Genomic DNA, 11,724 nt, shown 5'->3' with positions numbered 1-11,724 from the left:
TTCTGACACATGAGCTGTTTTCAGCGGAGGCCACCTGGGCTTTGCAAAGTCTTCGGCATCTTAAAGTCCTTTTAAGCAGCAGGTGACTTCCTGTTTCTGCTGACTTCCTAATCTCTTCTTCTGGGGGTCGGGGGGGGGGGCGGGTGAGGTCTGCTGGATACAGGGACTTCCCTGGAGGGCCAGGATCAAGCCCCACAGAGCTGTATCTCAGGCATCAAATTCAAGGGGCAAGTGGGAGGTTGGCAGGAGGAAGAATGAGGTCAAAGATCCGGGACTGGGCCGTGGACAGTACAGAAATGCATCCACGCTATAATGGCAGGGTTGAGTATTTCGCAGCATGCTCGCAAAGCTGAAAATATTTCCCTTACGGCTCTTTATAGCCAAAGTTTACCGATCCCCGAGCTAGCTTTCCCAGCAGCAAGGAAGACCCAGGGAAGTGACTTACAGTAGCCAACAGATCAATGAACCCCTTACACATCTGACCTTGAAGATGAGGTTTCCAACAGGGACTAATTTCCTGAAGGTCACTTTACAATCACAGAAGACTTTGTACAAATAGTTAGAGAGTAACATTACTATACTGAGCAGATACAATATCCCAAACACCAAGTCCTTTAAACAGATTTCCTCATTAAGCGTCACAACTCTGTAAGATAGGCACTAGTATTCCCCCTTTCTACAGATGAGGAATCTGAGGCCCAGAGGAGTTAAGTTCTTGCCAAAGGTCACACAGCAGGGTCTGAACTCAGAGCCTGAGCCCCTGATCACCAATCCACTGCCACATGATGCCATTTAATTTTTCTTTAACATTTTTTTTTTTTTTGATGTGGACCATTTTTAAAGTCTTTATTGAATTTGTTACAATGTTGCTTCTGTTTTATGTTCTGGTTTTTTGGCCACGAGCCATGTGGGATCTTAGCTCCCTGACCAGGGATCAAACCCACACCCCCTGCAATGGAAGAGGAAGTCTTAACCACTGGAGCACCAGAGAAGTCCCTATTTTTTGCTTAATAAAATTAACTTTTAATTCTTTTAGTTGTACCAAAGGCAAAATTTTATAGTTTAAAAGAAAATTAAATTACAGATACATGAAAACCAAAAGTTTAACATACCAAGGACACTCTGTTGTTTGACGTGCTTAATGTCCATATTTGGGGCAATTTTTTAAGGTTTTCCCACCAAAAAACGTCATTAATAATAGCTCTGTACAATAATATTTAGAATAATAGGAAGATGAAAACACTTTCATACCATATTTTTGCCAACTGTTCTAAAGACAGCAAACACGTGCTCAGTTGGTTTTCCTTCGCTTTGAAATAAGCTACCGGTAATCCTAAACCAGGCAAAAATGTATTGTTCCTGGATGGAATACAAGCGGTCATCCTTGCAAAAATGTTTTGCCATGAGTCCTTGGCTTCTATGAAAGCCCTAAAATAGTAAACGAGAGACTAGAGTTTATTTTCAGATTCTGTGACTGGCTTCCAATAATCTTTTATCAGTAGACTTACAGGCAAAATACCAGGTACTAAGGATCAGATTCCATTCTTTGGTATAAGCATGAAACTGTTGTGGATTGCTGTCCGTGGCTAGCATAAACCAACGAATTACCACGCGTAGAATGCAATGCAAGGCAGGCAGGAGGGATAACTTAATGTTTTGTTTGTTACTTAAAAAAGACCAGACCTGGGACTTGTAAGTGGAATCTTTAGCTGCATTTTGGCATTATACCCTAACTTAGAGTATACAACTATCTATCTGAGGACTCTCTTAACCCTCCAGCGGGCGGCAGATCCCTTTTCTCCCTGAAACTTTTCATTTTATTTTTTAACTTTTTTTATTTTTCTTCCTTTTTTTTTTTTTTTTTTTTTGGCTGCCCTGGGTCTTCATTGCTGCATGTGGGGTTTCTCTAGTTGCAGTGAGCGGGGCCTACTCTTCGTTGCGGTGCGCGGGCTTCATTGCGGTGTGTGGGCTTCATTGCGTGGCTTCTCTTGTTGCAGCGCACGGGCTCTAGAGAGCGTGGGCTTCCGTAGTTGTGGCTCGTGGGCTCTAGAGCGCAGGCTCAGTAGTTGTGGCGCAAGGGCTTAGTTGCTCCACGGCTTGTGGCATCTTCCCGGACCAGGGCTCGAACCCGTGTCCCCTGCATTGGCAGGCGGATTCTTAACCGCTGTGCCACCAGGGAAGTCCTTTAATTTTAGATTTACAGAAAAGTGCAGAGAGAGCCCCCTTACGTGGTTCACCTAGCTTCCCCTCATGTTAATATCTTATATGACCACAATATGTTTGTCACAACTTAGGAACCAACATTGGTACAGTACTATTAACCAAACTCCAGACTTTATTCAGATTTCACCAGTTTTGTTTTGTTTTTTCCATTAGTGTTCTCCTTCTGTTTCAGGATCCAATTCAGATACTACATTATCTTCAATCACCCTGTCTTCCCAGTCTCTCTGGTCTTTGAGAGTTTCTCCGTCTCTTCTTATTGTTCATGACCTTGACAGTCTTGAGAAATATTACCCAGGTGTCTTGTACGATGTCCTTTAATCTGGGTTTGTCTGACGTTTTCTTATAATTAGAAAGGGGTTATGGGTTTGGGGAACCTTCCTGGCTCATCAGATCGGGGGGACGTGCTATTGACATGACATCCCTGAAGATGTTAACCTTTAACACCTGGTTAAGGTAACATCTGCCAGGTTACTATTTTCCCGTTTCCCTACTCTCTTCTTTGGAAGCGAGTCCCTCAATCCAGCCTACTCTCGGGATGGCAGGAGTCAAGTTCCACCTCCTGGAAACATCATTTGACTTTCGGGACAACCCTTTGAGGTCAGGGAAGGTTGGAGTTCGTGTCACAGAAATGACGTGGCTAGCGCTCAGCGTGATGCCTGGTACTTAACAGGCAATGGTAGCACCTACTGACATCATCATTATTTCTTGTTGTTGAGGAGGCGAAGCTAGCATCTAAATCACAGACCCTAACCCTGGGCTCTGACCACAGCCCCACGCCTGTCTAAGGAAGCGTGTGAGGCCAGAACAGCTGTGTCTCGTTCCCAGCAGGCTGAGAGCAGGCACTGCCCAGGTATAACTCGTCACAAGCCTACCTCCCATCGCAGGTATTCAAAACCAGATGTTACTGACTTAAGGAAACAGCCCCACAGTAAGTTAAACACAACAGTGAATGAGTCACGCTCCAGGTAATTATGGAAGGTGCGTCTCCAGGGTAAAGCTGAGATGCTTTCCCAGAGACCAGCCCCGCTGATGGCACACCATTCCAGACAGTCCTGTTCCTGGCCTTGACCTCTGAGGTCCCTCCGTGGTCTGACCCTGCCTACCCCTCCACCCTTCTCTCCCACTACTCAGCCACTGGGATTGCCCAGCGCCGCCACCCTGAAGTCTTGTGGATGCCTGTGTCCCTCACCTGCGCCTTGCTCATTCAGCGCTGTTCCTGGAACTCCCTCTGCCACATAACTCTTACTCATTCTCTAAAACAAAGCGAAGGGCCACCTCCCCAGGAAGCCAGCATAAGGTGACTGTAAGTTCTGAGCGTCTCTGAGGCCAATTGCTGTCAGCCAAGGGCCATTTTGTCCCCCTAAAGAACATTTGGCAATATCTGGAGACATTATTGGTTGTCAGGACTAGGAGTGCTACTTGCATCTAATAGGAAGAGACCAGGGATGCTGTTCAATATCCTCTGATGCACAGAAGCCCCTGACGACAGAGAATTATCCAGCCCCAATTGTCATTAGTACCAAGACTGAGAAATGCAGCTATAGACATATAGCTCCTTAGCTCTTAGCAGAGTCCCTGGCCCATGATAAGGACTCAATAAAATGCAGAAAATGGTTGGATGGATAAAAGGAAGACAAGAGATACCTCTCCTTCCTGACAGGCCCCTTGAAAAGGTTTTAGGGGAGAACGTTGTCAACCTGAAGGTTTCTATAACCAAGGGGGCTACAGAAATAAGGATCATGCCATTCTTCCTGCTTACAATCTTCAATGGCTCCCCATTGCCTTTGGGATAAAGTCCAAAAGTCATAGCAATTCGGAGAGTGAACACTTACAGATCCATCGAGACCTTCAAATACCTGTGTCTGGGCTTCTGACCTCAATTGGCGGGGGGGTATCTGATGGCCTCAACTGGGGTGGGGTTCTTGCACTTCTGGACCCTCCAACTCCTTGGACATGCTCCCTCTCTTGATCATGAAGCCTAAACTTAAAGTGAAGGCAGGTCGCTTGGGGATTTTGCCACCCAGTGTCTGAACTGAGAGATCTCAACCACAGATTGTGTGTGTTTTGAGGTGAGTTTGGTTTGGGGCGACCTTGACCTGGTTGAACAACTTGGGCCTTAGGTGAAAGGTGCTTGGCCCCTCTCCTGGTTCCTGCCCACCCCCTCCACTTATGGGGGACCTGGGTTAGACAAGAAGCCTCAGGACCTGGATGGCTGATGGCACCTGAGGGGTGCTGACACTTGGAGAGACATCTGGCATGGCTATAGGTGTCTAAAAACATCTGTGTGGGGGTGTCTGGCATGTGTTTCAGACTCTGAACACCTGTTTGGGGGTATCTGATAGCATCTGTGTTGGAGGGTGTCTGAAAGTGTCCATGTGGGGTCTCTGGTATGTTTCTGGGTGTCTGAAAGCCTGTATGGGGGTATCTGATGGCTCCTGGATGAAGGTGTCCGGTACTTTTGAGATATTTGGCATGTTTTTCAGATTTTGAATAGTTTGGGGGCATTTAACAGACCTACGTGGGTGTCTGACCTATTTGCGGGTGCCTGAAAGCGAGTATCTGATGGCATCTGCCTGGGTGTCTGGTATGTGTTTGGGGTATCTGGTGGTACCTATGTTGGGGTGTCTGGGACCACCTGAGAGATATATGACTCATTTTTCCAAGGCCTGTAATCTTCACTTCCTGTAATCTATGCTGCCACTTCTTCACAGGAGACAGAGCTGTTCTCTCCATTTCTTGTACTCTCCCCTCTCAAACTTCTCGCCCCCGGACTCATCCCCCTTAGATGCCCCTAGGCTTCCACTGTACCCCAACTCCCGCCTCCAGACACCCCTAATTCCCCAAGTCGCCCCCCCAGCACTGCTATCTTCTCCCAGGAAACACCTCCCAGTCCCGCTAATCACCCAGGCCCCCGCTGACCCCACAAAACGCCCCCCAACCCCGCTGATCTCTTCTTAGGATCCCCTCTAAGCGCCCCCCAGTCCCACAGATACCCCAGCGCCCCACTGACCCCCTCCCAAAAAAGCCCCCCACCCCGCGGATTTCCCCTCAGGATCGCCCGTAGGCGCCCCCCTGCTCCACTAACCCGCCCCTCAAGGATCGCTCTCACCCTCCTCGCAAATACTCTTCAGTCCCCTGGGCCCGGGTAAACCCGAGCGAACTACCCCTGCCTGAGACCCCACGTTCAGCTTCAACCCAAGTCCTTAGTTACCGGGACCCACCGATCCTCTCGGCCACGCCCCCTTCCGGGGCCACACCCTCTGGTCCGCCCTCGGGGGCGGGGCGGCGCGTGCGCACCTCGCCCGCGCGGCTTCCCGCTTCCGGCTCCGGGCTGAGGGCGGCAGTGGATCCCGGGAGGCCGGGCGGCAGAGGCGGCCGGGACGCTAACGAAGCTGCGGGCGGCGAGTGACTTGCGGGGGACCGAGGTGAGGCCGGAGGGGCGGGGCTGAGGAGAACGGGGCTCGGGTCCCGGGGAGGCGCCGTTGGGGCCTGGGGGCGGCCTCGGGCGCTGGAACCCCGGGGCTGCCTCGGCCTCGGGCCCGGCCCCCATGGGCTCGTCCATACTGGCGGGCGGGTCCTGCAGGGCAGGCTGCCCCTTCCGTGCATGTGGGCTGTGTTTGGCGAATGCAGAGCGCAGACGATGCCCGCCGGTTCTGTCCGAGCCCCAGCGCTTGGGCGGTGCAACCTCCGTGGTTCAGCCGGGAAAGGACACGGGTTCCAGGTTCTGGAGCTCCCCGGGGTTAGGACCTGGGATGTGGCGATAACCATAACAATACCCAGCACCGGGGGACTTGAAGCCTCCGAGCAGCACTTTTTCCGCGGAGCAGACGTCCTCCTGACAATTGATCTGATCGTTGGGGTAACAAAAACATACGAAGTGTGTGTGCTTTGGGTCTTCCTTAGTTCTCTCTCCAGTTTCTCTCTTTGGGAGAATTTAGATGGTGCGGTGCAGGAATGAGAGGCTCTTGGTCTTGCACGGTTTGTTGTAGCTGTCTTCTCCTTTTCTTTTCTGCCTGATGCTCTGTTGAGATCGAAGCGGTAGAAGAGATGGCTGGCCCAAGGGGTCAAAAGTGTTCGCGAAGTTTTACCACAGAAGCGAAGAACAGTTTTTCCCCCTTTTGCCTCCGTTCTGGGAGAATGGAACTCCAGCCAGGAGCGAGGAAGGGCGGGTCCCTTCTTGTTGACTAGAGAGAGTTCAGGACAGGTGAACAGCCCTATGGCCAAGGGCGATCTCAGGATGATTTTGCAGGTATCCGGGTGAATGAGTAATTCTGGAGCTGTACGGAGAAGTGTCCAGAGCGCAGGCTTGAGTGTCAAATCAGATCTGGGTTCTGGTGCCAGTTTCCACCACTAAGTCTCAGTCAGTCTCCCCACCTTTAAACCGGGAATAAGGATTGGTTGGGGATTTGATGGGATCATATGTGTAAGGTGCATGGCACAGCGCCTAGCATATGGTGAATGCTCAATAAATGTTATATACTCCGTGCATATGGCATGCCCCCAATCCTGTATTTTAATTTTAATTTTTTTTGAAGTACAGTTGATTTACAAAGTTGTGTTAGTTTCAAGTGTACAGCAAAGTGATTCAGTTATATATATTCTTTTTCAGATTCTTTTCCATTATAGGTTATTACAAGATATTGAGTATAGTTCCCTGTGCTATACAGTAGGTCCTTGTTGTTTACCTGCTTTATATATAAACAGGTAAGTAACAGGTGTGTGTATGTTAATCCCAAATTCCTGGTTTATCCCTCCTCCCCCTTTCCACTTTGGTAACCGTAAGTTTGTTTCCTATGTCTGTGAGTCTATTTCTGTTTTGTAGATAAGTTCATTTGTATCATTTTTTTAGATTCCACATATAAGTGATATGTGATATTTGTCTTTCTCTTTTTTTTATAGATAAGATTTTTTTATGTTTATTTTATTTATTATCATTTATTTTTGGCTGTGATGGGTCTTCGTTGCTGTGCATGGGCTTTCTCTAGTTGTGGCAAGCGGGCGCTACTCTTCGTTGCAGTGCGCGGGCTTCGTTATGGTGGCTTCTCTTGTTGCAGAGCATGGACTCTAGGCGCGCGGTCTCAGTAGTTGTGGCGCACGGGCTCAGTAGTTGTGGTGCACGGGCTTAGTTGCTCAGCGGCATGTGGGATCTTCCCGGACCAGGGCTCGAACCCGTGTCCCCTGCATTGGCAGGCGGATTCTTAACCACTGTGCCACCAGGGAAGCCCTGTCTTTCTCTTTCTGACTTACTTCACTTAATATGATATTCTCTAAGTCCATCCATGTTGCTGCAAATGGCATTATTTCTTCCTTCCTTCCTTCCTTCCTTACATCCATCCCAGGCCTGTATTTTTAAGTTGACATTCCAAGTAATAAAGAGTCTGGAAAGTTTGAGCATCTTGGTTGTTTGGACTGGGTCAGAGTTTTATGCTTTATCAATAGCTTGCTAGTTCTATGGGTCAAGCCCTTTTGAGTGGGAAAGAAAAAAAAAAAGGTTGCTCTAAATCCCGTAAGAGCATACAGCCGGCGGGCATACTAAATTTAATTCTTGTAAATGTAACTTGTTTGGGGTTTGTATCACTTACATCCCTTTTCAATGGCATACCTGAGGGAAAGGAGAAAGGGATTCTTTGATTCTTTTTTTTCTCTTTTTTCCTTCAGTCGACTTAAGAATGCCCCCACGTTGAAAGTTGTGGTGGCACGTACGTTTTTCCTGGCAGAAACTGTGGTATAATTTTCATTCTTGTCACACAGTAACGATTACAGCTGGCTGCAGGGCCTGTTGCCCATGTCACCAGTGCCCGGGACTAGGGCTGTGGTCACCAGCTGTGCCTCCCTGGGTGTTTACCTTCCACGTGTTTAGCATATTTCTGATCCTTGTGTCAAGGTCTCCTTCATTTTTCTTCACTCATCCTGGGTCCTGTTTCCATTTCCTCAAATTCCATCGATGACTTTTTAAACACTTTCATCTAAACATTTTCATCGCGGCTCTCTTAAGTCATTTTAAGCCCCGAGGTCTTTGTTAGTCCAGCCTAATCACTGTTTCTTTGTTATTTGTTAGTTAAACTTTACTTTTCCCCTGAAAGTGGCAAAGAGCTGCTCTGTTTTGAAAACCCTCTCTCCAGGTGCAAAACAATTCCAAGTCACAGCTCTGGAGCAGCCGGTAGGAATTTTTCTGGAGGAGGAATGTGGCTGACGGGGGAGGGGCAGAGTGATTAAAATAATGTCCTTGTGGAGGTCTCAGGGAAAGGACCCCTGCAGCTATGCTCATTTTTTGTGTGGTTAAAATTGCCTTGGGTGTAAACTAAATTCAACTGGCGTTTCTTTGCTTTTGTTCTTAGGTAGATTCATAGTTTACACCGAGATTAAAGTAGCGTTTGGTTATGTTCAAAGTAGCAAATACACAGCTGATTTGCCATCCTATCTTGAAAAAAAAATATTCTAAAGGTTTAATTTAGAGTATATACAGTTGACGCATTGTGGGTGGTTACATTTTATTTTATTTATTTATTTATTTTTTTAATGGCTGTGTTGGGTCTTCGTTGCTGCGCGCGAGCTTTCTCTAGTTGCGGCGAGCAGGGGCTACTCATTGCGGTGGCCTCTCGTGTTGCGGATCACGGGCTCTAGGCGCACCGGCTTCAGTAGTTGCAGCACGCAGCCTCAGTAGTTGCGCTGCATGGGCTCAGTAGTTGTGGCGCACGGTCCTAGTTGCTCCGCGGCATGTGAGATTTTCCCAGAGCAGGGATCAAACCCGTGTCCCCTGCATTGGCAGGTGGATTCTTAACCACTGTGCCACCAGGGAAACCCTTGACCTGTTTTAGACTTCGGGCCTCCGGAACCGAAAGAGAATAGATTTGTGTTGTTCTCAGCCAGCGTTTGTGGTAGTTTGTTACAGAAGCAATAGGAAACTCGTACACCTGGTTTTCCTTCTCATTTGACTTGGGAGCCTCCTATACACACCCCCGCGCCATCTCATTTCCCTTTCCGTCTGTCCTTCTACCACGGAAGCTTCTAACATTCCAGGCTTTTTAACATTCCCCAGCAAGCCGCTGTCACCACACCTTCGCTGACCTGCCCTGCAGCCCCTTCTCTGCACACATAGCCGTGAGCACCGTGAACAACACAGAGGTGGCAGCAGGGAGCTCAGGTCTGCTTCCGTGGTATTGGAGGTGCAACGAAAACTCTCTAATCCTCAGTTTCCTGTCTATCAAATTAGAAACATAATACCACTCCTTATTTCCTAGGGTTGTCATTGCGTGTGGAGTGCTCCTGCAGTGTTCCGGTGTGTTCGTTCATTCATTCATTCATTCATTCAGCAGATTATTACCTGGCACCCTCTGTGAACCAGGTCCTAGGGTTACAACAGTGAACACAACTTTGCTTTTTTTTTTAAAAAAAAATAACTTCTTTCAAAACAAATATATATCTACATATATATATATATATATATATAGTTTTTTTTCTTAAACAAAGTATAACCACAGTGGTCTACTCCAGAAATCCGAGGCCCAATTATAAGTCACATCTGGTAAATCAGTGCTTCTAAATTTGTCACCAGGTTCCCCCCCCACCCCCTCCCTGCTTATGATCAAGAAGCTAAAACCTTCCTTGTGGTGTTTCTCCCTCTTCTAGAATATTCCCAGAGCTCTGATCAAAGGGGAAGGCCCCCAGCTTCCCCACCTGCTGTGCATATAATTGGGATATTATAATTCATATACCATAGCATTCACCCTTTTAAAGTGTATGAGTCAGTGGTTTTTAATATAGTCAGAGTTGTGCAACCATCACCACTAATTCCAGAACATTTTCATCACCCGAAAAGGAAATCTCCTACTCATTAGCAGTCACCCCCCATTTCCCTGTCCCCAGGCACAAATCTATTTCCTGTCTCTATGGATTTTGCCTGGACAACTGATCTCTAGTCAATAAGCAGAGGGAATTCTCTGGCGGTCTAGTGGTTAAGACTCCGTGCTTCCACTGCAAGGGGCGCGGGTTCCATCCCTGGTCAGGGAGCTAAGATCCCACATGCCGCAAGGTACGGCCAAAAGATAAACAAACAAACAAACAAACAAAAAGCAGAAATGGAGTTAAGGTGAAATCTGAAGGCCTTCTAGATGGTAAAACTAAACACCGTCCCCGGAGATTTTTAAAAACTGAGGTTGCTTTCCGTTGGTCTGGAAAGTTCGCCTTGTAGATGGGCCTGGATATGGGGGCTTCTGGGACACTATTGTGTGTTTGGTTTTGACCACGATCATGATGAAAACTAACATTTTACACAGTGATGCCATAACCATGCGCACACGCGCACAGACACACACACACACACACACACCCCCATGGGATCCAAAGTTCTACTCTGGTAGTTTCTATTCTATTTTATTATAAACTGTCTTCCCAACTCATGAATGGGCCTGGTCCTCAACTGGTCCTCAGTGTCAGAATGCCACCCTGGGGTCCCAGTGCACCAGATGTTAAAAAAATGTTTAGAAAAGGATGAAGCACTTGGTGACACAATAACGCTGACTTTTGAGGAACTGTATTAGTTTCCTAGGGTTACTGTAACAAATGACTACAAAATGGGTGGTTTAAAATGACAGAAATATATTCTTTCATGGTTCTGGAGGCCAGAAGTCTGAAATCAAGGTGTCTGCAGGGCCATTCTTCTTCAAAAGGCTTTAGGGAAGGATCATTCCTTTTGATGGACTCTTTCAGCTTCTAGAGGTGGCCAGAGGTGATCTTTGGCTTTGGCCATCATTTTTTTAATTTTAATTGAAATATAGTTGATTTACAATGTTGTATTAATTTCTACTGTACAGGAAAGTGATTCAGTTATACATATATATATTCTTTTTCATATTCTTTTCCATTATGGTTTATCATAGGATATTGAATATAGTTCCCTGTGCTCTACAGTAGGACCTTGTTGTTTATCCATCCTTCTGCCTCCATCTTTTTTTTTTTTAATAAATTTATTTTATTTATGTTTATTTTTGGCTGTGTTGGGTCTTCGTTGCTGCGTGCGGTTTTTCTCTAGTTGCGGCGAGCAGGGGCTACTCTTCGTTGCAGGGCGGTGGCTTCTCGTTGCGGAGCACAGGCTCTAGGCATGTGGGCTCAGTAGTTGTGAAACGCAGGCTCAGTAGTTGTGGCACGTGGGATCTAGAGCGCAGGCTCAGTAGTTGTGGTGCCCGGGCTTATTTGCTCCGCAGCATATGGGATCTTCCCGGACCAGGGCTCGAACCCGTGTCCCCTGCATTGACAGGCGGATTCTTAACCACTGCGCCACCAGGGAAGCCCCTGCCTCCATCTTCACGTGGCCTTCTCCGCTCTGTGTGTCTGTCTGTCTCTGTATCGGTGTGTCTCTCTGCGTCCAAATCTCCCTCTTCTTTCCCTTATAAAGACACCGTCCTTTGGATCTAGGAGGGCCCACCCTAAATCCACGATGATCTCATCTTGAGATCCTTGACTTGATTACATCTGCAAAGACCCCGTTTCCAAATAAGGCCA

At 47.5% G+C, this 11,724-nt stretch overlaps 1 protein-coding gene across 1 annotated transcript in view; it reads left to right on the top strand.

Moving 5' to 3' along the window:
• Positions 1–5,557: 5,557 nt before the first annotated feature.
• The window catches only part of ARHGEF18 (Rho/Rac guanine nucleotide exchange factor 18), a 57,056-nt gene continuing 50,889 nt past the window's right edge, over positions 5,558–11,724 (top strand). Inside the window, exon 1 of the mRNA XM_068537121.1 lies at positions 5,558–5,648. The gene's annotated coding sequence lies outside the window, so the exon portion shown is untranslated. The remainder of the gene's footprint in view (positions 5,649–11,724) is intronic.

This window comes from Eschrichtius robustus, chromosome 2 (assembly GCF_028021215.1).
Source record: "Eschrichtius robustus isolate mEscRob2 chromosome 2, mEscRob2.pri, whole genome shotgun sequence".
NCBI classification, from domain to species: domain Eukaryota; kingdom Metazoa; phylum Chordata; class Mammalia; order Artiodactyla; family Eschrichtiidae; genus Eschrichtius; species Eschrichtius robustus.
Note: the sequence above shows the minus strand (reverse complement) of the source record. Positions and strands in the feature narration are given on the sequence as shown.